The following is a 25326-nucleotide window of genomic DNA, read 5'->3' as shown; positions in this document are numbered from 1 at the left end:
GGTTCAGTGGTTGGGTATCTGCCTTTCGCTCAGGTCGTGATCCTGGGGTCCTGGGATCAAGTCCTAAATCGGCCTCGCCACAGGGAGCCTGCTTCTCCCTCGGCCTATGTCTCTGCCTCTCTCTCTCTCTCTCTCTCTCTCTCTCTCTGTGTGTGTGTCTCTCATGAATAAATAGATAAAATCTTTTTTTTTTAATTTTGCAAGTAAAATGGAAAGCTTTTCAAATGTTGTGTGTTTATTGTTCATTCACATCTCTACTGTGACTTGCTTCCTGTATCCTTTGATTTTTTTCTATATTGTTTGTCTTTTTCTTATTCATTTATAGGAATTTTTTATTCCAAACATTGATCCTTTCTTATGTAAACAGAAAATATCTGCTCCTAGTCCATAGGTTGTTTTTAAACTTCATTTATAGAGCACTATGCCTTGTGGAGTCAAATTTATCTGGCTTTTCCTTAATAGAATGTGGTATTTTACTTTTTAAAAAATTCCTTCTTTATCTTGAGTTCACATTTTTTTCAATTATTTTCTGTGGAGGTTTTTGTGGGGTTTTTTTGACATGTTTTTCCTGGTGGTTTCTTTTCATTTCCTAGAGTTTCATTTTTCGCATTTTTGTCTGGAATTTGTTTGTGTGTGGTGTGAAATAGTGATCAAATTCTCATTTTCTTTTCTTGAAGAAAGTCAGCTGTTTCAACATCATGTACTTCATAGGAATAGCTTTCCCCCACTGGTGTGGATGTCCTTCCAGTAACAAATCAAGTGCCATGCCTAAGTTATTTTCTGGGGTCTCTCTGCCATGCACTGATATGCTTATAAATTCCTCTGATATTCTCTATTTGCCATGCTTTCACTTTCCTTATGTATGTTCTTGTCTTGGTTTTTGTGGATTAATCACATTTTCTTCATTTTCCTTTACTCATTTAGCATTTTAATCTATGTTTGTTGTTTTAGTAATTATACCTAAATTTCTCCTATATGTGTATCATTAATATACACATTTATAATATGCATAAAGTTTTATATATGTGTGTATATATATAGAGAGAGAAAGTTAAATTAAAATTTTTCTAATAAAGGCTAAAGTTCATACATATATCTGTCATCCTTCTAAACTAAATTAGGACCTTGTATAATTTGACATTCTCCAGAATCACTCCCCTGCTGTTGTGCTTTGTTTATTTGTTTGATATTTTGGATAGTTTTGTTTTCAGCACATATGATGAACAATGTTGTTATTATTCTCATTGATTTTAATCTCAATTCTCATTTAGATTTACCACCATAATTTACTTGTTCCCTTTGCTGCTTACATTCTGCTTCTTCCTCCCAAATATATTTTTCTTCAGACTAAAGTATATCATTTAGCAATCTTCTTTAGTGAGTGTGATCTATCTCATGTTACTGGGGAAAGTAAACTTTCTAAGTCCTAGCAGGCCTAAAATGTCTTGTTCTTACTCTCACTCTTAATTTTTTAAATAGGTAAAACAAGCACCTGACCCAAGACTAAAACATGAAGCACAAAATATCCTACTCATTATAAAGTTTTAAATCCCCAGTCATTTGCCTTTAGGACTTTGATAATCTATTCCATTGCCTTACGACAACTATCACTGCTAAGAAGTATGCTGTCCATCTTACTACTGGAGGTTATAGTTTACCTTTTTATTCTTCCCCTCCATTGGCTTTTAGGATTGCTCATGATTCTTGATACTCTGGGCTTGTACTACTGAGCGTCTGGGTTTGGAACTCATCCATCTATCAATATCTATCGGTCTGTCTGTCACCAGTTTTCCTACTTCTTAGCCTCCCAGTTGGGTAATTCTAGTTTGTCTGCTCAGGCACCATGGGGTTGACCAGTCCCAAACCAGTGATTGAGCTTATGGTCTCTGGGTTCCTGTTGCACACAGGCAGCATGTCTTTGGGCTCTGTGCTTGCCTGTAGCACAGTCCCGGATTTAACCAGGTAAGATGGCTCTCACCCTTGGCCTGAGGCAGCCGCTTATTTCAGGCTGCAGCCCCTGTATAGTGGGCAGTGATTATTTTTCCCCTTCTAAGGAATTGAAGCACTTTTCTAGCTCAAAGTCTCACATAGGGTATTCAATTTCTGAGGCCCCCCAGGCCAACTTGCAGGTTTTGGACTTAACTTCATTTCCAAGATGCTATTCAAAACATAACCACTCAAGCCTCCCTTGGCTGCAGGCCTCTCTAGAGCCACATGGCTTTCTTCCTACTCACCACTCTGAGTTCCCTTTATATTTTTAGCATTGGACAGCCTCCTTGCTTTTAGTGTGCATTTTAACTTTTAATGTTTAAATGCTTTACCCAGCATTTTTATTAATTTGGATGGTGAAACATATTTTATTGTGCTCAATCTATTCTCCTGTCCAGGATATTTCTTAGTGACATTTCTTAATGTCACCCAGATTGGAAACCTGAGAATCAGAGGATCTGTCCCTCTTCCTCAGATGGTCAGTTATAAATCCCTACTTGTTCTCTTCCCAGAGATTTCTCAATTTCATGTCCTCTTTTCTTGGTCACCTTTATTACTGACAAAGCCACTTCCCTGGTTTAAGTTATCAGACTTCCTTACCTGGGAATTTTCCGTCTAGTAAAAAACTAGGGGTGGGGGGTGGATGGAGGGGTGGTCCAAATTATATTTTAACAATTAAGTTCTTATTCTTTTTCATCTCCTTAATCCCTTCCAATCCAACCTGTATGATGACACCAAATTAATATACATATTTAAAATATTTTATTTCTGATTATAATAGTATTTTATTATTCAATACAGGGCATTGGGACATTGGTTAAACTTTTTCAATCAAAAAAAATAAAAAACTTACATCCCAATATCACACCATGTGCAAAAATGCCATATTATAGTCTGGAATCCATAAAAGCATCAAAAGAAAAACATAATTTAAAAATTAGTCTAGTGTGGAAAAATCTTTCCTAAGCAAGACACAATACCTAGAATTCATAGAGAAACAAATTATCAGGTCTTATTGCCTATAAATTTTAAATTTCCTTATAATAAAAGTGAAAATAAACAAAGTTAAAAGGTAAGTCCCAGATTGGAAGACATTTTTGTAAATATCACATATTAAAATGACAAAGGCACATCACATAAAAAGATTCCACAAATTAATAAGATAAAAATGAGAATCTCAATTTTTTAAATCAGCAAAGGATTAAAAACTGTCAATTTGCAGAACAAGAAATACAAATAGAAAATGTGCATATGGGGATGCCTGGGTGGCTCAGAAGTTGAGCATCTGCTTTTGACTCAGGGCATGATCCCGGGGTTCTGGGATCAAGTTCCATATCAGGCTTCCTGCATGGAGCCTGTTCCTCCTCTTCCCTGTGTCTCTCTGTGTCTCTCATGAATAAATTAATAAAATCTTAAAAAAAAAAGAACAAAAAAAAAAAAAAAGGAAATGTACATACGAAAAGATCCTCAGCTTCATTAGTAAGAAGGGAGATGGATATTTTTAAATAAAATTTTGGCCTTAGAAATTGGAAAAAAATAAAATATTGATTTCATTCACTGAAAAACGGCAGAAGAGTGAATCACTGGGGCTATTTTGGCTGTCATTTTTGACAGTATTTTTCAAAATTTTAAATGCTGTATAGTCTTTGACCCAATAATCCTTCTTATAAGAGTTTTAAGAAAACACTTGCACATGTGCACAAAATTCATGTATAAAATATCCTTGAAGTGTTACTTGTTATAATAATTTCCTTATATGAGGGAGTGGTTAACAAAAATTATATTACATTTATTCTATGGAATACTATGAAACCATCATAAAGAATGAAATAACCCATATGTGGAAAGAGTTGCAATGTGAAAATATAAGTCATCAGACAGAGGCATAGCATGGTTGTATCTGTTTTATAACTAACAAAGTTGAATCCATGCATGTATCTATGTGTGTGTGCACACATGAATATATTTATGTGTGTGTTCACATACACACAAATATATAGCAAGGTAAATGAGGGACTGAAAGAATAAACTAAACTGGGGCACGTGGGTGGCTCAGTGGTTGAGCATCTGCCTTTGGCTCAGGGTGTGATCCTAGGGTCCTGGCATCGAGTCCCGCATCAGGCTCCCTGTAGGAGCCTTTCCCTCTGCCTATGTCTCTGCCTCTCTTTCTGTATCTCTCATGAATACATAAATAAATTAAAAAAAAATAAACTAAACTTATCAGAAAAAAATCTAAGTTGGTGGGGAAAGTGGTCAGAAAAGCCGAATTCTCTCTGTATATGTCTGAACTTTTTAATCCTTTTGATAAAAATACATTCATGCAACACAAAAACTAAAGCAGGCAGAGAATCTTGAAAATACCAAAAAGGACAAAGAAGAAAATTAAAATCACGTATAATTCCATAGTCATCTTACTTAAATGAAAATCCGATCACTACACATGTACAGATAGATCAATGGCTTCTCCTTCCCTATGAGATCAACTGCAAATGCCTCCGCACGTAACATTCTTATCCCTGGCCCCTTCCCAGCTTCACATCCTCTTCTCCCTCAACTAGTAACCTAACATCTGACCAGGACTTGAAGTTTTCTGAATACATCTGCTATTCCTTCTGCCTGAAATACACTCTCCCACCCTTGGCCAGCAACCAGTTGTTGGTTCTGTATTCCCTCTGCTGCTTTATATAATGGTACTTCCCTGAATGCTTTTCCTCTCCTAGTGTTGGTTTACCTCCTCTGCTAGGCCATCAGCATCTGAGGGAAACAATTCATCAATGCCTGCCCCTATTCACATACCTACCCAGTGACTGGTACAGGCATCGGCTCCTGGTGGGCCACTCGTGAGGTGATGAATGAGTGCATGCATAAACGGAGGCATGCAAGCACCAGAGAAACATACAAGAAAATAAGGATTACTGAGAAGCAGTGGAGACTCAGCTTGAAATGTATTACATTTTACTGCCCAGGATCCAAATCCATCATTTAACTCAGTTCCATCACTTTCTCAAGCAACACCTAACACCTGGAGAGCAGAAGTGGAGCAAAAGGGAGAGAGCATCAGGGAAAGTTGCTTAGGGATACAGTGATGACAAAGGGGCTGGCATCATTGTGGAGTGGTGCTTAGCATGAGGATAAGTGACTGGTTGTGGCTGGTGATGAAGCAAGAGCTAGAGTGACAGCCCCGGAGCTGACTAGCTGAAGTGAAAGAATTGTTGTAAGGTGGGGCTCAGGGAAAAGCTTTCCAGAGCATTCTTTCCCAAAGTAGTGCTAAAGTATGTAAATAGGTATTTATGCAATGGGAAAGTCTTCCATGGCCAAGGATTTGGGAAACCCTGAATTCAGTAAAGGTAGAGACAATTCTCAGAGCAGGATTTCTCAGAGACCTGACTTTAGTAAACTGCTTTATGAAATGTCAAAAGGGTGCTGTACCAATGTTTACCAAATGTATTTGACCTAGTGTATCAGGTTGCTTGGGTGGTTATAACAAAGCTCCCTAACCTGGCGGCTTCAACAACAGAAATTTATCATCTCACAATTTTGGAAGCTGCAAGTGTGAGAGCAAGGTGTGTGTGGGGGGGGGGGGGGGGAGCGGGGGTTGGTTCCTTCCGGAGGCTGTGAGGGAGAATCTATTCCAAGACTTTCTCCTAGCTTCTAGTGGTCTCCTGGCACTCTTGGACAGTCCTTGGCTTATAGAATCACCCTAAATTCTGTCCTCGCATTCACTTGCCATTCTCCCTGTGTGGGTGACTGCCTCCATATTTTCCTTTTCTATAAAGACACCAGTCACAATGGATGAGGGTTTCCCATTATACAGTAATGATCCCATCTTGACTTGACTGATAACATCTGCAACAACCCTATTTCCAAATAGTCACATTCCAAAATTTCAATATATAAATTCTAGAGGGAAACAATTCATCCCACAGTGAAAGATTCAACCCCAGGTGAACTGTGGAGACCCTGGGTCTCAGGGCCTTGACTCAGCCAGACCTGAAGGAATTGCTGAAGGTTCTTGGTCTTGTCACAAGAATGAATTTAAGGACAGGCATACAGCACAGTGGCTGAGTTACACATGCAGCCACCATGACTGGCCCAAGTCTAGATCTGGCTTCTTGTGGAGTGCTGCGAGGACCAGCCTCTGATCTTCCCAACAGCTGGCCTTGATTTCCATGATGCTCACCTAGGTTATCTGTTAGAACCTAACTAACTGCCTACGCTAACATTAGCATGCATTAACCTTTTGGCATGTAACTGTAGCAAAACCACTGCCTCACGGAACCCAGTTTTGGTAAGATCTGCTAAAGTGGATTCTCTATCATAAAGTTCTTCCAAAAGAGAGCTAAAGATAGGGGCCTCCATTTACTGAGAGCCTAGAAAGCACCAGGCAATCTAGGAAAGGTGGTATGGCGATGAAGATTTTACAAATGAGAAATAAGAAATTTACAAATGAGAAAACATTCTGATCACTAAAGATACCCACCCAAGGTGACTGAGCTGTGTTTCAAACCAAAATCTGTCTCATTACCAAACCACTTCTCTCTCCACTCCAACTTGCTATTTCCCAAATGAATGTGAACATCATTAGAGTGAGATCCTTGCTGTGAAAATAATGGGGTTATTTTTTTCACCCCTCACGAATGCCTAATCCATACTGAAAAGTGGTTGAGATTTGAAACAAAGCAAAGGCAGCAAGGCTTCTTTCTCATCGTTGAAATAAATCTGTTTAATACGTAGGAAGCACTCCTGGTTAAATGTTTACCTTTTGAACCCTACACTGAAGGAAATGGTTTCCTGAAGCTTTGGCTAATCTTTTAGCAAACTGTCAAACTAAAAACTTGGGTGCTTCTTGATGAGGATTTTAACTGCACTATTGATTATAGTGCAGCTAGAAACCATTTTCAGACTTATCTTCATATGATTTAATTGACATTGAGAGGTATTTTAATTGAAACGTTAGACTTCCTCAGTAGAACTACCCTTTGTTTCTAGCAAGGCAATCTAGCTTTTATGCTTTTAATCGCCATCTGTTGTTCAATAAATGTCAAATCGTTCCTAATGGTCTCTCTAAGCATAGGGTTGGTTTTTTGTTTTTTTTGTTTTGTTTTGTTTTTTAATTTGCTTTTGTACTCAGTGTTCGTTATGGGCAAATGAGTCCTTGCCGTAAAAGAGTGCCATTTCTCATGGTGCTTCAGTCCCGTTAGAAGGAAAAAGTGATTAGAAATAAAGAGACAAGAGAAATGCTTCTTCCTTTTTTTTTTTTTTTTAATTCTTCTCGGCAGTGGGGAGATTTAGAAAGTCTATAAAAATGTTTCCTCTCAGCACTGCTGGTGATTTTGCTCCCACTCAAAGCATAAAAGGAACAGAGACCTCCAAAAATCTTTGAGTTGCTTAAACTCTCTGAAATGATAGAAGCTAATATATTTAAAAAGATGGGTGAAAGAGAACATCCACTGAACTCAACCAAGTTCGAGATGTACCAAAGATCTCTTGACTTCATAAGCCAATGGGGATTCTCTCTCTCTCTCTCTCTCTCTCTTTTCCTACCTTGTGGGGATTTTGTAGAGATAAAGCAGAGGCCATACAAGGACTCCATTAACCAGGACCCCACAATGGATTCTGAATTGAACCAGCCTACTCTCCAGAGGTGGAGGAAGAGAATGGCCAGTGACTTCAAATGATGTCAGCAACGAGAGAAGGAAAGACCCTCCCTGGGGAAATGCAGAAAATTCTTCAAGAAAAAGAAAAAAAAGCAAGAATTGTTTAGTTTTTCCTCATTAGCTTCCTAATACCCAGCATCCTCCATGAAAGATCTATCTTCCAAGGTTAGGAAATCAAATGACACTGGCTCATTGGAGGCCCAGAGATAACGATTATATGGCTGCTGGAAAGGGGGAGTGGTCTTTCATTGAGACTTGTGTGCATCAGGTCACAATTAGCTTGCAAACCAAGAAGTATGCTTGGTTGCTTGGATAAGGGTTTGAAATATTCTCCAAGGCTTGAAAGAAGTATTTTCTAAGAAGTAATTAGAATTGGTTGAAATACAGGGCTATAAATGGGGGACTGGCACAATTTTACAAGAAACAGATCATAACTCAACATTCTAATGACTTTTGCTTTAGAGAAGGTCAGCAAAGCTATTAACAAGGGAAGTGGGCATGCAAAGTTCTCCATCCCAGACTGTGACTGAACTTTGAACAAAGTTCCTCCATCAGGATTTTGACTCTAATTATCTGAGCTGCTGCCTTTGCTCAGGACCAAGTGCTGAGAGGGGCTAAATGGGTGGCCGGGCTTCTGACTACCATTTTGCATGTCTCTAGCCCTCTTCCCCCAAAGAGATAAGAATAAAGATGCTGACAAGTTCATTTTTTCAGGCACTATAGCCAAAAATACCATGGATTATTACAAATATTAAAGTCCTCCAGACCCAAGTAGAATTTCCCACACATTAAAAAAAGGAGAAGAGGCTTAACAGCAGTCCCTCTGTCACCCTGTCCTCTTCCCTGAGATACAGGCAAACACGCCAACATGAGTCACATGGCCACAGAGGGATTTCAAAGGGGGACCAGTCTCCCGTGCTTCAATTTGGAAACATAGCCTGGATAATTTCAAAATGAACTCACTTGCCCCACAGCTGCTGTGTGTTACTTGCGTACACATCAAATATACTCTCATTAGCTTTAAACTAAGGTTAGGGAATGTGTCTGTTTATTTTGTCTTTCTGCTCCCCATCCTTTAGTACTCAAAACAGTGCCTGGAATCGCAACACATATTTATTAAATTAAAAATAAGAATTATAAACTGGGAGTTTTCAGAGGAGCTTCAGAGCAGCTTTGAGTTCTTCCCAATTACCCTAATCTTTCCCAGTGACCCAGGAATTTGGAGGGTGGGCGGAGGGAGCAGTATTCCCTTCCTATATCCTTCTTGCTTTCTTTAAAAACCCAGCACCCATCTTACTCTTTTTGTTCCTCTGGGGGTTCACCACTGACTCAAGATGAACTTGACCCTAGGCCTCTCCTTTTACAAGGCCAGGACCAAATTAATCACTAGAGTCAGTGTCAATTAAACTACATGTCTAGCTATATAGCTCTCCCCAGGTGGCCTCACTGAATTAAAACATTTGACCACTAGACTCCAGAATCAAAGTATTGTCTAGTCAAAATTATGAGGAACAAGAGGGAAATACATCTTTGGACCATCATACCTTCCTCCCTTGCAGATTATCTATCACTCCCTCAATCATAATGATTTCTGATGGACTATATTTATATGTTTTATAAAACATAAATACATATGTGTTTATATACATATGTATATAAATTATACATAAAATATAAGCATATAAATTTACAATTTCCCTGTGTATGATTATATATGTCCTACAATTATATATGTCCAAAATTTCCTTTGCTTCTAACACTAAACAGTGTCACTTCTATGTTGAACTTAACTCTTGTTGCTCTCAACTCTTAAAAAATTGGAGAATTAACGGATGGGATCCTTTAACCCAACTTCCCTATATCTGTGATGTCATTAGCCTTGGAGTCTGAGTTCCTGGGCCTATTTCTGTCCTTGCTTCAGCTCACCTGAAGTCTGTTTATTTTCTGATTCCTGTGAACTCTAGGCTTTCTTCTGTGGAACCAAGGTAACAATATGTTGCCTTAATTACTCTTCAAAGATGTTTATTGTGAAAGGATACCAGAATAGCTTTTCCAGCCCTCCTCCTGTGAAGAATTCTAAAGGTTAAGGCCTCCAGTAAACTGTGATTAGAAAAAAAATCAACGAAGTAACTGTATAATCACTGCTATATTTAGCAGGCTAGTGATTTCCAGAGAAACCTGGCATTTCTGCCCTGCAGCCTCCTTCAACCCCTCAGGAAGTCTTCCGGCCAGAATCTGTGACGCTCTCCTAGCCCAGCACCTGGAGCAGGGCTACAGGCCTGAAATAGCTCAAAATACCTTAGCATCTCATATAACAAAAGGGAGTCCATCTCCAAAAGAAAAGAAAGAAAGGGAAATGGCTTACCATAAAATGGTTGGGTGAGGTAGTGCTGGTTCATAAAACAAAACTATTGTATAAAATTCCAGTGAGTTTTTTTGTTCTCTTAGGTTCTTATAAGGTAGAACCCAATTTCTTTTTTTCTTTTCTTTTTCTTTTTTTTTAGTAATCTCTACCCCCAGCATGGAGCTAGAACTAACAACCCAAAGATCAGGAGTCACATGTTGTACCAACTGAGCCAACCAGGTGCCCAAACAGCCTCCTTTTTTAAATCGCTCAAGACCCTATAGTAACTGGCCTAGTATAGTTGTATTCAGGGACTAATGTCTCCTTCAGACTCTGGGATTCCCTTTTTGTGGTTGTACTACCCTCCATGAAACTATTTCTCTTTTCCCTTCTAGTATTGCTCTGTGCTCTTCCTCTTCCATTAAAAAAAAAAAAAAAAAAAAAAAAGCCTACTTGTCAGAAAGTCTGTCATTTATACCTTAGGATATATTGGATTCACTTGTGGGAAGAGAGATATAATTATTTAAATTATAATGGCTAACACGTATTTAGCACTTACCATGTGCGAAGAACCTTTCTAAGTTCATCTTATATATGAATTCAGTTAAGTCTCACAACCACCCAATGAGATAGTTTGCTATTATTTAATCCCCATCTTATAGATGAGAAAATTAAGGCACAGAGAGGTGAAAAAAATTGTCCAGGGTCGCACAGCTAGCTAGTAAATAGAAGAGCTGGGCTACACACTCAGGCAGTCTGACTCTATAAACCATGTTCCAAACTTCTAAACTATTCTTTCACATACTTTTCACCACCATCACGTCTCATTTTTTTTTTTAAGGGAAGATTGGAACAGAATGAGTGTTAAGTCTGGCCCCTTAGCACTGCCTTTTGATCCTGTCTGCACTCTAGCTATGCCTATTTGTCACAGAGGATCACAGGCACCCAGAAGATGAGACGAATGGAGGGCAAAAGGGAGAGAAGCTGGTCTTCAGAGCTATAAAAAGGAATGGAGAGCTGCTCTCTGGGCTTTCAAACTGCTTTTCTCTACCCCCAGAGTATCATCGTGGGAGAGGAAACAGGCCTCCAGGACCCCAGCTTCCTCCAGAGCAGCTCCACTTTCAGCTGCCTCACACACAGGGGCCTGGGATTTACACTGAACACAGAGATTCATAGCTCAAAAAGGTTTGGAAACCTCTGGGGATGGAGCAATCACCTAGGTGTCAGGTTCCTTAATTGCTAAGCCCTCCTCATGGCTGATTTACACAGCCCTGTACTCCCTGGAGAGGAAAGGCAGGAGGGTATAGACCAGGGCACATGCTGGAGTCTGTCTGCCAGTAAAATCTCTGTGACTGTCAGCTGTCCTCGCCTAAAGCAGGGAGAGTGTTCCTAGGAGAGGCGGACAATTAGGGAAGACTATGACTTTATCTTCAGCCCAGATAGGCAAGCTTAAAAAAAATGTTTCATGGTAAATGGAAATAAGACGACTCTATGAGGGCAGCCCGGGTGGCTCAGCGGTTTAGTGCTGCCTTCAGCCCAGGGCCTAATCCTGGAGGCCCGGGATCAAGTCCCACATCAGGGTCCCTGCATGGAGCCTGCTTCTCCCTCTGCCTGTGTCTCTGCTCACCCCACCCCCGCAAGGGTCTCTCATGAATAAATAAATAAATCTTAAAAAAAAAAAAAAGATGACCCTATGAGAGCCCTCCAGCAAGCACAAAGTATTTGGAAACCCATTTCTTCCCTTCTCTTCAAAATTCCTTAATTCAATTATGCAGTGTCCTGCTCTGGTCCCCATACTATTTCTCACTTGCTTGTCTATGCCCCATGAAATTCTGAAGAAGCACCGCAAACAGGTGTGTGTATGCATGCGTACGTGTGTGCATGCACACACCCATGTGCCTACACACACATGCTTAGGAGCTTGAAGCCAGATCAGCTCAAGACACCAGCTGGGTGGTCTGCCCTGGGTGTATTTCTCAGCAAGGCACCTGTAGATCAGAGAACCAACGTCCTGTTGCCAACCCATAACATAAATTTTATTCAGGGCACCCTCAGATTTACAGGCTCCAGGGCGACCAAAGAGTACAGTGGTGGGGGGAACGCTAGAGTCAGAATACCAGTGCTGGGATCCCACTTTTGTCACTCACAAGATGTGAGATCTCAAGAGACCTCCTAACAGAACTTCTCTCTCCCCCAGCTTTCTCCTCTGTGAAATGGGAATAACAATAGTGCCCATTGGTAGGATTGCTGTTCTAAGCATAAAGTGTTGAGAACAGTGCCTGGCACATGGCAAGAGTTAAATAAGCATTAGCTATATTTAGCTATGGAAGTGCCTACCTGCACCCTTGGCCGGCCCCTCTGTCAGCCTAGCCCTAATTCCATTCCGGCTACAGTAAGAGCTCCTGGCTGCTATTGCTGCAGAGTGCAGGTGGCCACAGTTCAACAGGAAGATTAGCAGCCTTCCTTGTTGGAGACAAACAAACAAGTTATAAGGTTCCTGGAGGAGGCTGGCACTTCATTAGGCTTTCTTCGAAGGAAAATGGAAAACACTGCCTGAAGCATCCTGTGATCAGAACCAATATTCTTCATGCATTCACCACATATTTATTGAGCACATCTTTAAAATAATGGGCAGCTACATATAAACACTCCCTGTATAAGCGCTGTACTAAGGGCTTTCTATCCACTTATAACAATGCTATCAGGGAGGTGCTGTCATTCTTTCCAGTTTGTATATGAGGCTCAGCGAGGTAAGGCAACTTGCCACCAGTGACACAGTTCTGGTGGAACTAAAATTCCACCAGAGAAACACAAATCAAAACCACAAGGAGATAGCACCTCCCACCTGTCAGAATGGCTAAAATCAAACACACAAGAAACAACAGGTGTAGGCGAAGTTGTGGAGAAAAAGGAACATTTGTGCACTGTTGGTGGGAATGCAAACTGGTGCAGCCACCGTGAAGCATAGTATGGAGGTTCCTCAGTAAATGAAAAAGAGGGACGCATGGGTGGCTCAGCGGTTGAGCGTCTGCTTTGGCTCAGGGTGTGATCCTGGAGACCCAGGATCGAGTCTCATGTCGGGCTCCTTGCAGGGAGCCTGCTTCTCCCTCTGCCTATGTCTCTGCCTCTCTCTCTCTCTCTGTGTGTCTCTCATGAATAAATAAAATCTTTTTTAAAAAATTAAAAAGAGATCTGCTCTAAGATCCAGTAATCACACTACTGGGCATTTTCCAAAAAATACCAAAAAAACCCCATTAATTCAAAGGGATATATGTACCTCTATGTTTACTGCAGCATTATTTACAATAGACAACCTGTGGGAAGACCCCACATCTATCAATTGATGAATAGATAAATAAGTGTGTGGGGGTGGAATATTACTCAGCTATCAAAAAGAAATGAAATCTTGCCATCTGCAACAACATGGATAGAGCTAGAGAGTATAATGCTAAGTAAAATAAGTCAGTCCGAAAAAGACAGATATGTGATTTCACTTATATGTAGAATTTAAGAAACAAAACAAATGAGCAAAGGGATAAAAAAGGAGAGAGACAAACCAAGAAACAGACTCTTAACAACAGAGAACAAAATGCCAGTCGCCAAAGGGAAGGGAGTGGGGGAATGGGTGAAATAGGTAAAGGGGATTAAGAGCACACATATCATGATAAACCCTGACTAACATATAGAAGTATTGAATCACTATATTGTACAACGGAAGCTAATAGAACACTGTATGTTCACTATACTGGAATTAAAATTAAAAATTTAATTAAAAAATATAATAAAATAATAAAATAAAATACCGCCAGAGCCAGAGCTTAGTTTTGGACCAGTCTGCCCCTTCTCTCCTGTCTGAAAAACTCAGCCTTCAAACCCACACAGACTGGCAAGGTGGCCTGTGTCCTTTCTTCCTCCTCTTCCTCTGTCATCTGAAAGGGGAGGCTGCAAATCTCAATTCCTTTCTCAAGAACTAATAGAAAAATCCTGAGGCTTCTGTCCACACAGCACCCCACAGCCAGAAGGGAACAATGCTGGAATAAGCATTGCTATTTAGCCACACAGAATCCAGGCTTCAGTTTAAACTTTTTACACAAACCTCCTCTAATCTCTCTGCCACCACATCAGACAGAAGGTGTGAAGAAAGGCTCCCTTGTTTGCAAACTGTACTAATGTAATTGTGATAAAAATTGTCTGGTATGCCAGTCCTAGCCATTAAAAACAACAACAAAAAACAATCCCAGTAGGTATTTTGGGCTGCTTTTAAGCAAAGAGAAGCTATAGAATCCTTTTTTTTTTTTTCTTTTAGAGTAATGAAATCCTTTGTTTATTGTAATTAGCAGCAAGTATTTTGTCAACTGAACAATAACACTAGGCCCAAAGTATAGATAGTGTAATTACAGAGTATTCTCAAGGTCTCTAAAAATATTCATGGTGACATCCAGTCAAATCATGTCTACCCCTACCCCCCCACCACACACACACACAAAGAACTCAAGGATGCCTTGCTCCCTGATTTAGCTACACAATTTCCATTCAAACTGGTGAAAGTCACATAGCTAACACCCCATTCAGTTCTTTGAGTTTTTTTATTAATGTAAAAAAATCAAAATACATATATTAAAAAAAATCTGTAAGGCAAGTCCTATGGTCAAGGGCATTTTTAGCACAGAGGACCAGACAGCAGTTCCTAGAGGGGTCCCTCAAATACAATGTCGTTCAGGTGCTAGGGCGTCTGTGAACCCAGCAGTCCAGGAGATATGGTGGTCACCTCAGTTCACAGTGGCCCCTCTCGGCAGGGAAGATGCTCCCTTCCCCAGTTCGAAGAGCACAAGAGCATCCCAGGCCTCAACCCTCTCCTGTCTGCCCAGATTACCAGGTGCCCACAGGAGGTGAAATTTTCTGGCTCCTTCCTAGACAGCAATCCCTGTGGGTGTTGAGGCCTGGGGATCCCACACTCCTCCAGTGGCTCTATCAGGACTGCAAATCTCACCACACTCCAGGGCATGGCAGAGCCAAGGAGCACACACACTGGGGACTGTTGTGCTTGGGCTTGGGGGTGTGGCTCTGCTTTCAGCTGGATTTTAGACTTAGGGCCAGGGCGTGGCCCTCACTGGACCTCCCTTTCATCATTGATTAGATAGTGAGGATAGTACTTATTCACAAGGTGATTGTGAGATACAAGTGCACTCACCACAAATGATGATGATGTTGATAAAGGGGCAGAAGAGAACTTTGGAAAATTTTTATGGCCTTGATAGAGGTGATAGTTTCACAGATGGATATTTACCCCCAAACATATGGAGTTGTATACATTAAATATGTACACCTTTTTAAATATCAGTCATACGTCAATAAGGCAGTTTAAAAACAAAAGAAATAATATATAAAAATACTTGGTAAATGCTCACTCAATTTCAGTCTTTTTAGTTTCTTTCCTCTTTTATGTAATTTTCCCATAACTTTTCCTAATGGAGTTAAGGATTGAAATGGTTGATTAACTATCTTGGCAATAGTCTTTGGCAAAATCCTGGAAATGGTGAAGCTAAAAGAAGGATGGAATGCTTCCTACAGAACATTAGAATTCTACTGGCCTATAGCTAATGATGGAGAGGAAATCCACACAGAAGGAAGTAAGCCTGGATCCTGAGGTTGACCTTCTCCTTGGGATCTTAGGGTGCTATCCACTGCCAGCTCCCCTACTCTCAGGAATCTGTCCTTCTCCTTTGTCCTCCAGCCCAGCATTGTACCCTCCACCAGCCCCCTTGCAATAAAGCAGAAACCTGGCCACAGGTCTTTTGGAAGATTACACTAATGGTGGAGGAGTCAAAAAGATAAATCAACAGGGGCACCCAGGTGGCATCAGACTCTAGATTCCAGCTCAGGTCATGATTTCAGGGTCATGAAATCCAGTTCTGCCTCATGTTCCACAGTGGGTGTGGAGCCTGCTTAGGACTCTATCTCTCCGTCTCCCTCTGCCCCTCTTCCTCTGCTCGCTGTCTCTCTCTCTCTCTAAATAAAAAAAAAAGATAAATCAACAAAAAAGAGCAAGCAAGCAGTCATACCTGTTTTACACGATGTAGTTTATCCATCTTTAGTATGTAGCTTCAGTGGGAAGGCCTCCCTGCCTGGCTGCCCTTCTGCCTCCCTGTGGTGGAGGTCACATTTAGCCCCTGCCATCCTAGAGGGATCCTGTGAATCTCCACACTAGGAATGGCCAGTTCACATCCTACATTCTGCATGTCTCTCATAGGCTGCTCAGGATAGATGTCACCAATCAATCACAGCACTCTTGCTTGTTGAGTGCAGACTTGCATTTAATACTCAAGGTATCAACTACTAATCAGCCAAAGTAACATCAACTTATGATCCCAGCTTTACACCTCTCACAGTCCTTATCAAAGAAAACAGAGCCCTGAGAAAAAATTCCCTATCATTGCTGATGAGGGCCCCCTTCTAAGTTCTGGTTCCCTGTCTGAAGACTACCTAATCTTGAAGTGAGTAATCTGCCAAGAATGACATACATCAGAGGAGCCCACACCTGACCACAGAAGTGCCCCTCTCTGCTCACCAACTCAAAACCACACCTTCATATGAACATCAATAAGAGAAGGCTTCTCACAGGAGTCTCCTCTTATACTTTCTACCAAACCCTCAGGCACAGAATTGAAAACACCAGATGCCACAGTATTGGCTGAAAATGGACACGTTCATCACATTGTCATTACTCAAGCCACAGTTACCCTCACTGGAGACAGAAAAGTGCAAGCCACTAGTTGGTTAAAAGAATACTTGTGCCCCATACTAAATTTTCTGCCCTAAAACTAGGTGAACACCTACTAGGAATATGAAGATTCTTGTTCTGGAGTACAGGTACATCAGGGCCCAGGCCGGTGTGAGGGGATGTTAAGAGTGCTCCTTCTTTTCCCAATCTCCCTCCCTCTCCACTTACTGGTTCTGGTGAGGAGCAAAGGCACTACGTGCCTACTAAGTATTTAGGTCATTAAATTTTCACACAAACTCTGTGAGTCATATACTCTTAATGCCCATTTTATAGATAAGACAACTAAAGCTTAAAAATCTTTCCCAAGTGCACGCAACTTGAAACAGGTGCTGTACAGTTTCAAATCTTATGCTCTTCCTAGGCCATGCTGGCCCTCACGTCAAACCCTGCAAGGCACAGTCAGAGGCCACACCCAAACCCAGCATGGTCCCAACCAGAGTCCTACTGCCATCAACTATGGCCTTAAGACATATAAGAAAAAGCCTGACCCCTCAATGGAGGGCTTTGATAATATTGTTCACATAATAAAATATTGTGGGATGGTTCCCCAGAAATAACTAGTGATGACTAAATGCTGAAATCTTCTGATGACTCAAGAATCCTACCACTGCCTCTGTGGTCATCACCTTAATGCAGACAAATGAGAGTAATGGCTAATGACCCTTCTTCCAGACCTAAGACTTTAACCACAACCAGCCCATTGTAAGTATAAGCTGTCTTCCTCTGAATCAAACCTCAAATCAGTTCACTTTTACCCCCCAGTGGTCCCACCAACCTGGTCTGAGCCACTATCATATCCTTCGGGAGCTGTAAATAACTCCTCCCCTGGGTTACTCTGTTCCAAACTCTTGTCCCCACAGCTGTCAAATTCCTTGCAGTTAGAAGCCAATAACTTCTCCTAGAACAGAATTCAGTCACCCTGTGATGGCCTCCAAGCTTCTACCTACGCTGACTCCTGCCTACTCACCTCATACCTTATTTATGTCCTTTCTTACGGTTTTTCTACCCATTTCCAGCGGAAAGTGTCTCATGGGAAAGGAGACTTTTCTATCTTGTTAAATATGTGACTGAATGTTGAATATATGAATGAATGTTATCTGTGACATGTAGAGAAATACAAACTCACCAAAAAGACTTGCTTGATTTATTGAATTTGAGGGACTAGAGAAGGGTAATGACCTAGAAACCAGAAGCCTTGGGTTTGGTCATTCCATTGCTACTTCAATTCACAGCATGAGTCTGGAAAGACCTCTTAACTGTCTAGGTCCTCAGTTTCCCTGTCTATTAGTTCTGCCTTTTCTGTGAACAGATAGGATGATGCTCCTGGTTCAGCAAACTTTATTAACTATTTGCAAGACGCTGTCCTAGGTCCTGGCAATGCCGAGAGGAATAAGACACAGCTCTAGCTAAGAAGGAACACAGTTGACTTGGGGCCAGAGGTGAGTACATAAATAATGTCAGATATCCTACTATGTGCTCTAACAGAAACTCGATGAAGATACAATATGACACGAAGGAGTGAGCTGCTGGTTTCATCTGGTGCTGAGAGTGGAGACCACTCTTGAGCAGGGCTTTGATAACAGGCAGGAACATTAGAGCAGTGTGCATAGAGCATGTGCAAAGCCCTGATGCATCATGTGTAGGGAACCGGAAGTGGTCCTAGATGGCCAGTTATGGAGAGTATAGAGGGGCACAGGTGAAAAATGAGGTTAGACAGGTAAGCTGGAGCAGGGAACATGGAGCTTCTCTGTCAGGCTAAGGAATTTAAATCCTACCCTGTCAGACAAGTGTTTTGAGCAGAGGCATGACCTAACTAAGTGTATTTTAGAAAGTTTATTTTGACAGCTGCCTGGAGGGTGGATTAGGAAGGAAACACAGTGGAACAGGACTACAGAGAGCAAACTGTGGTGGTAATCCAGGCAAGCAGGGTGCCATAAGGAGTCGCGGAGAATTGGAGAAGAGAGGTAGTGTACGCATGAGTGTTAAGAGACCGAGGAAGTCCCAAAAGCCTGGGAGAGGTGAAGCTTCCTACCTTGGGCGATCGATCATTGCCTTTCCCCCAACAGGGTACACAGGAGGAGGATCCAGTTTAGGAAGAAACGTATCAATTTCTCTTTTGAACATGCAAGTCTGCTCCTACAGAAGCACAGGGTGTTGTGGCCAAAGTCTTACCTTAGGGTGACTGGAGGAGCTGAGACTGTGACCAGGTCACTGTGCTGTCCTTGCTTTGTCGCCTCTCTGGCAGGAGGAAGGCCAGTTATGATCACCTCTTTCTTCATGGGGGTGTTGCGAGGCTTTGTTTAGCTGTTTCAAGGGCTGTGCCACGCCCAGATGAAAGGAGCTCTGTTAGCGAAGAGCATGAGGAGACTGGGCACAAAGAAATATCTAAAAGACCGCCTGAAGGGTAGGAGACAGGCTAGCAAGGGGTTTGTTCTGGCCTCATAATGAGATTTAAAGACCCAGAGATGAAATCAAAAGGCACTGGCAGCAGAAGATATGGTTTCATCCTCTCTCCAGATGGACTAACATTTGGATTGTTTTTCCCAGATGTAACTGGCCAGGATTAAAAACCCACCATGCTTCTCTCACAGGGGGGACAGCATTGGGAGGCAGACCCCGAAGGGCTCCTTAAGAGACAGCTGTCAGCTCATCAGCTCACTGTGGAGACTGCTCTGTGCAGAGGTGCGGAGGCTGGGACCAGTCAGGCTTCAGGCGTAAGATGCAGCCCTTCAGCAGCCCAGGGAGCCACCATGGGTCCCTCCACCCTCACAGAGCCCAGATGCCTGGAGAAAATAAAAGGAAGTTTGCTTGGTACTAAGCACCAGATGGCTCCCTTTCAGATAGGACTTTTGAAGTGTCCAGAGTGTTCTTTCTTCTCAGAAAGTAGCAGGCCCTCTGACTGCATCTGCCTCCCATAAACTGCTCCTCCCTGAGGCCTCTGTGAATATGGGCCAGCTTTTGTGAGTTCTGGAAAAGCAACTTCTCCCCCCGCTTACCAGTTTCTGGGAAACAGCCCCTTCTTGTTGCAGGACTTGGCTCCTTCACACTCACCCTTTCCCTCCATACCCCTCACTGCCTGGTCTCTAACACTTGAGCCTTACCCATCCTTCAAAGCCCTGACAAATCACACCTCCCCACAAGGTCTTCCTTCCTACATTGGCCAGTAGCAGTTTCTCTCCTTATTCTTCTGTTGCACTTTATAACCCTGCATTAAATCCATTTGCATTATACTTGCTGTGGTTCTAAGTTTCTCTCATACTCTTGATTTTCAGCCCTTGGAGACCAGGGCTGTGTTGGGCTCACCCTGTTAGCCTCAGGGCCTGCCACATTGAAGCTGTTTAATCAATGTTTGCTGAGTTTGTTAGAATAGATGAGTAAAAGCTGCAAGTTGTACTATTGCATTGAGGAGAGAGGCAGGTGCTCCCAGAATGAGTCTGCTTCTGCTAGAGCTGCCTGGATCTCATAACCTAACATTATTGCAGGGGGACTTAGGGATGTCTGGCAGGAGCCATGGTTATAGGTCTGGAAGCAGCCACTGGTCAGGCCTGCTGGCCATAAGGAAGGACAGGATAGTGGCCCTGCGATGAGTTTCTGGCTCAGATGCCTTGGGTTGAATCCTGGCTCCCTTTCCCAGTTTTGAGCCCTGGGATAACAGGCAAGTGACTTCTCATGTTCTGATCCTCCATCACTTCATCTGCCAAGGGATCAGAGTCATTCCTACCCTTGCAGATAATTGTAGGAGGATAACTGTAGGTCCACATTGCCTGGCACCTACTAGATGTGCCATGAGTTCTCTGAGTTATTCATTGACGGAGAATATGAACAAAGAGATGGCACAGCCTGGAGATGGGGAATCTACAGCCTATGAACAAGGGTGATTCTTGTGATACAGCTTAGTGACAATGTCTAGGTGTGGGCACATCTGTAATTCTGTCCTAAAAGCTCCAGTCCCCACAGAATATGTCAAATAACAGCCTTGACTACACTGGGTCAAAGCTGTTCTTCTTGCCACCTCCACATGGTTATTGTGAGTAATTAACCACTACAAACTGTTGAGTCTTTTAGGAAATGCAAACATATTGTACAGCCCAGCACCCAGGCCCTAGTAAGCAAGCCATGAATAAGGGTTCCTTTTATTATGATCTTTCTTTCGCTCTAGACTCTAAGCTCCATGGAGTCAGGATCTGTGTCTGTTTTGTTTCCCATACAATACTCAGATCCTTACCACAGAACCTGATAGATAGGGGCCCAGGGGAGCTCGATGAATAGTTACTGAAGATATGAATTAATACCCATCTAGCATTTTTTTTAACTCTAACACATGGAGGCTGTGATGATAATATTTATTTCATTCTATGACATTCAATGATTTCTAGTCAGAGGGGGAAACCAGGTTAGGAAGTATTTCCACTATTGAATCTATGATTGCATTGCTTCATGGATAAAAATAAATCAACACATTTTTCCTTTCTCAATCTAGTTATTATCTTTGTGCAATAATTGGGGATTGGAAGAAATTCTGTGTACCTCCTTTTTTAATGTTGAAAACCAATAGGTTGGTGAACTTGAACGTATGTTAGTAATTAGCATTGATGGATTTGATTTACAAGCTTGGGCACATAACTCTTAGCCTTGACTGCACTGGGTCTGGAAATTCTGCAGATCTTCTTGACCACTACCACAGATAGAGAACAATCTGAATCCATGATCATTATGAACTTCCTCTGGACCAAAGACCCACACTTCTGACCCTGCCCAAACTCAGGGTCCCACAAGTGGGAAGGAAGAAGAAAGCCAGAATTTTTCATCTGCCATGCTTTGTGCAAGGAGTTCTTTTGTTTTCTGTTTTTTTGCATTTCCCTAGAAGTATTTTGTGCTGGCCACTAATAAGTATTTTAGGGTTTCTTCTGGGCACACTTCCCTTCTCCCTCAAAATTAGGTTTAGCCACATGACTTGCTTTAGATGAAGACATGTGAGCAGAAGAGATGCATGTTCCTTCTGGGATATAGTTTTAAGAGCCAGCCTGCTATTTTGCACATTCACTTTCCCTCTGCCATGACAATGTGCCACATGATGAAGCCTCCTTCAGCCTAGGCCCCGGAGTGAAGATGACCTAGGAGAAAGCTCCCACAAATCCCTATGAGTGAGTGGCATTGGCAAGAAGTACATCTTTGGAAGTTTAAGACACTGAAACTTGGGGATCCCTGGGTGGCGCAGCGGTTTGGCGCCTGCCTTTGGCCCAGGGCGCAATCCTGGAGACCCGGTATCGAATCCCGCATCGGGCTCCCGGTGCATGGAGCCTGCTTCTCCCTCTGCCTGTGTCTCTGCCTCTCTCTCTCTCTCTCTGTGACTATCACAAATAAATTTTTAAAAAAATAAAAAAATAAAAATAAATTAAAAAAACACACTGAAACTTGGAGAGTCATTTGTTAGTGCAACATAACCTGAATAATCCTGACTGATATGATATATATATATATATATATATATATATATATATATATATATAATGTAATCTTCATTAGAAAAAAAACCATTAGGTGGTGTCAGGAGATGATTCTTCATAGATTTCATGCATTTCTTCATACATTCCTTACAGGCAAAGCTATAGCTCCCTTTATTCCGGAATATCTTCTCAAGGACATCTGTACAGAAAACAGCCTGGAAAGGTAGAGGTATTATCACCCTCCAGAGGAAAAGGCAGGCATACCTCTGTTCATTATAAATTTAGAATCCCCAAGCCTGGAAGCCTGGAAGCCTGGAAGCCTGGAATCACTGTCCTAGGACATAGCTCACTGTGTGTACAGGCATCCATATGAGCCAATTGCAATGGGAAGTTATACAAATATCAAATATGGAAATGTTCGTGTTTTGCTGTTCCATGAGTAATAAAGTTGGTGCATCTGACCCAAAAATCTGTGTCTCCTGCCAGCCTCTCTGAAACTGACAGGCTAACATGTTAGATGGAAGTAAGGTAAAATTTCAGACTTTTCACAGTGCTTGACAGCAGGTATTAACATCATCATTTTATACATGACAAAACAGAGCCTTAAAGAAAAAAAATTTCCCAAAGTCACACTACTAATAATTGGAAAATACCATTTTCCCCATTATTCTCCATTGCTTGCTATGGGGAAAAAAAAAAAAAAAAAAACCTTTAAATACCATTCATTTATTCCTATATTCCTGAATTCATTCATTCACTTATTCAATTAATATCTATTAAATAAATGCATTACTATAGCAGCCAAGCACTATGCTAGGATGCTATTTTCCAGAGTTCTTTAAAAATTAGCATTGAATTATCCCAACATACCCAGTTTTGATACCTAAAGTAAGATATTTGAGATTGTCTTGACTTCAGTATACACTATACCCATTTTCAACTGCTTTTCCCCCAGCAAACAGATGACCTGGAGAGTGTAGTAAACTATCAGATTCCCCATAAGTTAATGTCAAGAGTACATTTTGCCTATTGATTCAGTGATAGGTCTGGGATCTCTGGAGATCTCTGGAGGAAACAAGGAGTACATGCAGAGTTAAAGAACTTTGGGGCACCCAGGCCACTCAGACCCAAATAGTGGTCTCACTCTACTTCCCTGCCCTGTTGTAGGCACTGCAACAGGATGAAGAGGCACCAGGGACTCAGCATAACTAGCATAACTGAGCTCCAGTGGAAGCATGCACTTCCTCCACTACAAAACCTCAGGCTCTCAGATCCCAGGAAAGCTGAGCCAGAGCCTCATATCCAGTCCCTTCAGGTCATCCTTTTATAGCGGGACATAACAGAAGGGACTTGGGCCCATAGATCCAGGTTCAATTTTTTCTTTTTTTAAAGATTTTATTTATTTATTCATGAGAGACACAGAGAGAGAGGCAGAGACATAGAGGGAGAAGCAGGGTTTCCTCAGGGAGCCTTATGCGGGACTTGATCCCTGCACCCTAGGATCAGGACCTGAGCCAAAGGCAAACGCTCAACCTCTGAGCCACCCAGGCGTCCGATCTAGGTTCAATTCTTAACTCAAACTCTGATCTACTACAGTAGTGATTTGGGTGCAAGATTTTTGAAGATTTTATTTATTTGAGAGAAAGAGAGAGTGCACACAGGCAGAGGGAGTGGCAGGCAGAGGGAGAGGGAGAAGCAGCAGACTCCCTGCTGAGCAGGGAGCCCAACACAGGGCACTATCTCAAGACCCCGGGATCATGACCTGAGCCGAAGGCAGATGCTTAACTGACTGAGCCACACTGGCACCCTTGGGTGCAGGATTTTTAACCTCTCTGAGCTTCAATTTTCTCATCATAAAGCACAAATTACTCATTTCTAAGGTTTTTATAGAGATTGATGAATGCGATCCCCTACATAAAACACAGTGTCTGGCACATAGTAGTCTTTCAATAAATAGCAGCAACTCGTATTACCATCATCATTTTGCTTTGACTGAGTAGACAACATCCCTTCAAACAAACAAACAAAAAAAAAAAAAATAGAAACTAGGTGCAGAGCCACTGGCTGAAAGCCAAAGGGGAAGATAAAGCGCTATAATTGCCTCTCCTGGGAAAAGCAATAAATCCAGGCAGCTGTGCTGCTCCCACTCTGTGGCAGCGTGACAGAGAACTTCTCTGTCTCAGGACCTGAGTGTCCACCATGCACCAGACATTCTGCGGGATGATGTAAGGAGCAGGAAGAGGAGGCAACCACTGTTCAGCCTTCCGCGTGTTCGTGATCTATAGAGATTGGCACAAAGGAAGGATTCAATAATAAGAGATAGATAATGGAAGTGGGTGATCTTTATTATCCACCAAGATTTGGACAAAGGGAATATTAGAAAATACTGTGTTTGGGGGGAACTGAAAAAACGGAAGTGATGTGCAGGTGTTCATGGTGGATGAACTCTCATTCTGGTGACAGTGTGTTAAGACAGGCTTCAGCTACAGGTATTCAGGATAGAGTATTCAGGATTTCAAGAGAGACATGGAGAAAAGGGAGGACACTTAAAAGGAAAAGAATTAATCTGACAAGTATTGGATCCTTTCAGGGAACAGAGAGTAAGGACGTTTGACTGGAAAGTGCTTTGGGGATAACCAGGAAACAGTCTATGCAACGGATGGCCTTGAAAGTGTGCTTAATCTGGTCCTCAGTGAAGAGCAGCAGCCTCAGGACTATGGCTAAGCAAGACTAATCTTGCAGCTATGCGTAGGACAGAGTGGAGGAGGAAGACTTTGACAGCAGGGAGACCAAGGAGGTAAGTATGCAGCACCCAAGGCATGAAGAATAGGAGCCCTGAACTGGAGGTAGCATACTAGAGGATAGAAAGGGTGAAATCAGGAGAGGTGAAGGTTCTGGATTCAGGGGAGAGAAGCTTGAGAAGCAGCTTAGCAATACCTAAGCCGTGTAGCAAGCATTCCCTGTGCTGGACTCAGAGAGATATCGGCAAAGCACCCCTGTGATGTGGTCACCATCCACACACTGGAGAAAAAACATGAACTGGAAGACCTCTGCTTAATGGAACCAAACTGGTCAAATACAAAGGGTAAATTTAAGCAGCAACTTTCA

The sequence above is a fragment of the Canis lupus genome, chromosome 22, assembly GCF_011100685.1.
Source record: "Canis lupus familiaris isolate Mischka breed German Shepherd chromosome 22, alternate assembly UU_Cfam_GSD_1.0, whole genome shotgun sequence".
NCBI classification, from domain to species: Eukaryota; Metazoa; Chordata; class Mammalia; order Carnivora; family Canidae; genus Canis; species Canis lupus.
The sequence above is the reverse complement of the archived record's forward strand: the minus strand, read 5'-3'. Positions refer to the sequence as shown.